The sequence below is a fragment of the Sus scrofa genome, chromosome 6 (genome assembly GCF_054392235.1).
Source record: "Sus scrofa isolate SSC_HxYL_T2T_F1_AM1 chromosome 6, Sscrofa_HxYL_maternal_Yorkshire_Landrace_v2.0, whole genome shotgun sequence".
Classification (NCBI taxonomy): domain Eukaryota; kingdom Metazoa; phylum Chordata; class Mammalia; order Artiodactyla; family Suidae; genus Sus; species Sus scrofa.
Window position 1 is genome coordinate 3883859 of NC_139388.1, and position 6000 is coordinate 3889858.

A 6000-nucleotide genomic window follows, 5' to 3' on the forward strand; every position below is an offset into this window, starting at 1 on the left:
AGCAGGAACCACGGCTACTACAGACAGGCACTTTGCTCCGAGGGGAGTTGTTGCCGTATTTGATCATCCGCTTGGTTGTTATGAAAGAGGTCTCACTGGTGGTTGCTGATGTGATAGGATATTAGCCATGCTGTTGCCTCCAGTGCTTTTTTCTTTCCTTTTCTGGCCACACCTGCAGCATACAGAAGTTTCCGGGCCAGGGATGGAATCCCAGCCACAACTGCGGCAACACCAGATCCTTAACACCGGTGCCGGGCCGGGGCTCGAACGGGTGGCTCCGCAGGGACCCAAGCCACCTCAGTTGGATACTTAACCCCCTGTGCCAGAGTGGAAACTCCTCCAGGGCTTTTTTATGGCCCAAGAGTTCATACCCTTGCCGCCTGGGCAAGTGCTGAGCCTTTTAAAAGAAACAGGACCTATCAGACACAACTTAGATTTACAAGGAGATCCTGCTGAGTAGCATTGAGAACTTTGTCTAGATACTCATGTTGCAACAGAACAAAGGGTGGGGGAAAAACTGTAATTGTAATGTATACATGTAAGGATAACCTGACCCCCTTGCCGTACAGTGGGAAAAGAAAATAAAAAAAAAAAAGAATGAAAAATATGTTTAAAAGAAAAAAAAAAAAAAAAGAAAAGAAACAGGACCTAACTGCACAAAGCCGATCGGTTTTGAGAGACCGTTGATATCCTTGAAGTGTTTTGTGTGGGTTCGAAACAAATGGTGCTTTGGAATTGTCCCTCTTCCAAGAGTATTAAGTCTGCTGAACTTGTGAAGCCATGTCCAGGCTCTGGTTTTATATACTTGTGTCTATCAATAAATATTGCGATACTTGAGTTAAAAAAGAAAATAGAAAGATGGATCCATCGCTGCACTAACCAAATAGCCAAAAAGCACATAAAAAGATGGTCAAAATTATTAGTCAGGAAAGTACAGACGGAGAGCCATAAGACATCACTCCATACCCACCAGAACGGCTAAAATGCAAAAGATTAGCGCTTTTGTCCACTGCTGGTACAACCACTTTGGAAAACGTAGATGAGACCCGTGCCTATCCTAAGCCCGGAGATCTAGCCCTGAATATACCCCAAGAGACACGCGGGCGTGAGGACCATGACAAGACACGCGCAGGGACCTTCACTGCGACTCGGTTCCAATAACTCCAAATGTTGGACCGGAAACAGCCCAAACGCGATGAGCTGGGCACCACGTACACCGACGGTGGTACATGCATGCGCGCGATGAAGCGTAAGGTGACAACGAGAAAGGACAAAGCATCGCTGCCCTCGAGGCAAGGATGCAGCTCCCAGACGGTACCCCCAGTGGAAGGAGCCGAAGCAAAGAGAGTGTATGAAGCTCAAGAAGAGACAGAACGAAGGGGACAGGGGGCAGGCAGAAGTCAGCTCGGGGGCAGAGAGGGGTGAACGGGGAGGGACCAGGATGACACCCCGGGGAGACTTCCCGGGCCTGGAACGTTCCACGTCTAGAAATGGGGGGCTGCACACATACGGAAAGCACGTCCCGCTGTACCCCGAAAGTTCATACAAACATCGCTGCAGTAGCAACTGACAGAGGTGTCGACTCTGATTCCTGATAAAGCTTCACTGGGAGCCGAGACCCGGTTCCGTGTCTGGGCAGCCCCAGGCCCGGGGGGGCAGGAACGTATGTGACTCTCCCGCGAAAACCATTTAGTGCCCGAAAGTTGGCAGTTGCTCCTGGCGGGTAAGGCAAAGATGTATTCACGAGTTTACCCGACAGAGAACAAATGGCTACCGGTTACGAGGCAAGTAAGCATGTAGGGGTGTGTGTGTGTCGGGGGGGTGTCTGTGTGTGTGTGCGTCTGTGTGTCTGTGTCTCTGCATGTGTGTGCACACACGCCCAGGCAAACATATATACGTGCAAAAAAGGTCATTTTTTCATCTAAGAGGCTCCCTTCCAGGAAGCGAGCATTCCTGAAGATGGTGAATTGGAGCTGACAGGAGGCCGTGGGAAGAGAAATATTCAGAAACTGGGAAGACTTGTCTGCCCCGAAGGTGTGACCTTTAACCCCTCTGCTTCGTGCAGTTTCTCTCTGAGCCGTATCAATTGCTCTGTTTGTTCAAGGTGGGTCAGGAAGCTCATTTAGAGCTGCTAATATGGCCCCCAATCTATGTCTTTCCTCCGGAGGATGAAAGATCTGGGGCAAGTCGGTTTGTTTATATCCTCAAATTCATTTCCTTTAAAGATGTTGTCATTCATTTATTGGATGACTATAAAATTCCTGCCGAGGGCCATGTATCTACTTCATAACCAAACTCCAGGGGTGTGGCGACCCGAGCACATAAAACAGCAACATAAAGAAAAAGAAAAACAGCATCAAAAACCTATGATGGGGAGTTCCTGTCGTGGCGCAGTGGTTAACGAATCCAACTAGGAACCGTGGGGTTGTGGGTTCGATCCCTGGCCTCGGTCAGTGGGTTAAGGGTCCGGTGTTGCTGTGAGCTGTGGTGTAGGCTGGCAGCTGCAGTTACGATTCGACCCCTAGCCTGGGAGCCTCCATATGCCCCAGGGGCAGCCCTAAAAAACAAACAAACAAACAAAAAACCCCAAAAAAACTATGCTAAATTGTTGCCTTTCATATGTAATCTTTCCTCGTATTGATAGCTAAAGAAAAAGCTTGAAAGAGTCCTGGAAAATTACAGCTCTTCAGAGTAAAAGGATGCTAATCACAGACGAAAAGCATCTGTAACATGTAGGGTTACTGCTGGGAGACACTGGTTTACCAAAACTAAACTCTGACATACACCATAGATGGGTGTTTTTAACTTTTTTCTTTTTTTTTCTTTTTAGGGCCACACCCTCAGCATATGGAAGTTCCCAGGCTAGGGGTCAAATCCAAGCTATAGCCGCCAGCCTACACCACAGCTCACAGCAACGATAGATCCTTAACCCACTGAGCAAGGCCAGGGATTGAACCTGTGTCCTCATGGGTCCTGGTCAGGTTCATTGACTGCTGAGCCAGGAAGGGAACTCCAGAGTGGTTTTAACTTTCGATCCGCATACATTACGTGGGGCGCTTTGTATATCCAGGGTGGGGTCTAGGAATCGCATGCTTCAGGAGAAAGTTAAATAGTCCAAATGCGATTCTCCGTCTCCTTCTCTGAGTTACCTCTGCAGACACGCAACAAATGGATCTCTAACAAGTGGACGCCTCAGTCTCGGGGGGGGGGGGGGGCGGGGAGAAGCACAATTATTTATCATGAAAGAGCATCACAAATTTTAAGGATTCTAAGAAATCTTTAAAACAGTGTGCTTGGGAGTTCCCGTCGTGGCACAGTGGAAACGAATAAGACTAGGAACCATGAGGTTGCAGGTTCGATCCCTGGCCTTGCTCAGTGGGTTAAGGATCTGGCGTTGCCGTGAGCTGTGGTATAGGTCACAGATGCTGCCAGGATCCTGAGTTGCTGTGCCTGTGGTGTAGGCCGGGGGCCACAGCTCCAATTAGACCCCTAGCCTGGGAACCTCCAGCTGCCACAGGTGTGGTCCTGTAACGCAAAATGCAAAAAAATAAAATAAAATAAAATAAAAAATAGCATGCTAGAACTCCATCTTTAGCCTAGTTCTACCGAGACAAGACTTGTGGCATGTGTGGCATTTCAGGGCTCTGTGGCACGTGGCGGTTGTGTGTCACTGGGCAGAATTTGCTCCCATGTTGCCCTCGGTCCTCTGAGCAGTGGGCTGGGCTTTAATCATCTTTGCAAGAATGGGAGGAAGCGCCTGAGGAGGTGGGAAGCCGCCTGTTGCTAGAAGCATGAAAGGGACAGGTGCTTGGTCACCTGCGAAAGGTTTTGGCAGGAAGTGCCGCTGGGTCTCGGGGGAGAGTGCCTTCTTCGTCTTGCTAGTCGCGTCCCTTCCAGTTTTCAGATTCCACGATTCCTGTTCAACGTCACGACCACCCAGCGGGTCTTTGGGAAATAACTGCTGGACGGAGGCAGTTCAACTCATGCCAGGTCGTAAGTTCTTGCGCTGTGAGCGCATGGTTGGCTGTGATGTGCCACATAACTTCCAAGGAAGGAGCGATGCAGAGAAGAGATCAAGGGGCGTCGAGCAAGACCCTGCACCAAAGAACTGCACCGAAGAACTCCGAGCAGAGGACAAAGGGGAGGCGTTCCCGGAGTGGAACGAATCCACCTAGCATCCATGAGGACGCAGGTTCGATCCCTGGCCTCACTCAGGTTAAGGGTCCGGTGTTGCTGCAACCTGTGGTATAGGTTGCAGATGTGGCTCAGATCCTCTGTTGCTGTGGCTGTGGTGTAGGCCAGTGGCCACAGCTCCAATTTGACCCCTAGCCTGGGAACCTCCATATGCCAAAAAAAGAAAAAAGAAGGCGAAGGGGAAAGATTGGTTCGCTATGCAGACCGTGGTGAGACTGGCCACTGCAACTTCAACCTGCAGGTGTTTCTCTCACAAAATACTTGTTCTGCAATCTTCTCAACTGGTTCTCATAACAAAAGGCAGGATGGGTAAGACTGTCCCGAGTTGACAGATGGGAAAACTGAGGCTCAGGGAGGCCAAAGCCTCTCCACACCAAGCCCAACGCTCTTTCCAGCCTGGCACCTTGCTTTGCTCAGGGGATGGTGGTGCTGCCGCAGCGGAGAGGTGTAGTTCACCCCTCTGTTTCCTCTTCTGGAAAATTAAAGGGCTGAACCCATCCGGCACTCCAGTTCTTCTAGATCTAAATGCCTCATTTCTCCAGCCAGAGTTGTGCTAAACTTAAAAAAACACCACCCCAGGGACTTCCTGTTGTGGCTCAGCGGGTTAAGAATTCTACCAGTATATCCATGAGGATGCGGGTTGGATCCCTGGCCTCAGTGGATCTGGCGTGGCTGTGGCTGTGGTGTAGGCCGGTGGCTGCGTCTCCAATTCGACCCCTGGCCTGGGAACCTCCATATGCTACAGGCGCAGCACTAAAAGAAAAAGAAAAAAGAACCAACCAGGAACTCTGGGTGGGGGAGGCACTGGCAAGAGGACACAAACGGCTGAACTTTCTTTACAAGTTAGTAATTTCCTGCTTCTTGTCGTGACCTCTCCATTGTCACCCCTGTCACCCACTCATGCAAATAAATGCTCCCCTGCTTGTGAGTCAGGCTGGAGATGTGCGCAAACAACCCTTGCTTCCTGCCCTGCTCCTGGAACAAGGATAGAAGCTACGTTTGCGTGAGGGTCGCTGTGCACGAGGGTCCTGCCAGTTCACACCAAGCCTCAGGAGCCGCTTCGATGCTCTGGCCTCACTCAGCTCCGGGTCGTTGTGTTGCCCTAGGGGCGCCAAGGGTGTACAATGACCCCTCTGAAAAATAATTTCCAGGGACTCTCTTTCAGGTTTCAGGGAAAGGAAAATCTGATCGTTTCATCCGAGGAGGCAGGATCCTGGAGTTCCCATCGTGGCTCAGTGGTTAACGAATCCAACTAGGAACCATGAGGTCGCGGGTTCGATCCCTGGCCTTGCTCAGTGGGTTCAGGATCCGGTGTTGCCGTGAGCTGTGGTGTAGGTCGCAGACGAGGCTCGGATCCCGCGTTGCTGTGGCTCTGGCGTAGGCCGGCGGCTGCAGCCCCGATTCGACCCCTAGCCTGGGAACCTCCATATGCCGCAGGGGCAGCCCTAAAAGACAAAAAACCAAAAAAAAAAAAAAAAAAAAAAAGGCTGAAAGTATACATGGTTGCTAGGGGCCAGGGAGTTTGGAAGAAAATGGGTAAAAGTGTTTCCTTTTATTTGTGCTCGCACAACTCTGCAAACAGACTACAGGGCACAGGATTGTACACTTTATTTTTTTTTAAGGCCACACGCATGGCACGTGGAGGTTCCCAGGCTAGGCGTCCAATCAGAGCTCCAGCCGCCGGCCTACACCACAGCCACAGCCACACTAGATCTGAGCTGCATCTGCGGCCTACACCCCAGCCCACGGCAACGCCAGGTCCTTAACCCACTGAGCGAGGCCAGGGGTCAAATGTGAGTCCTCATG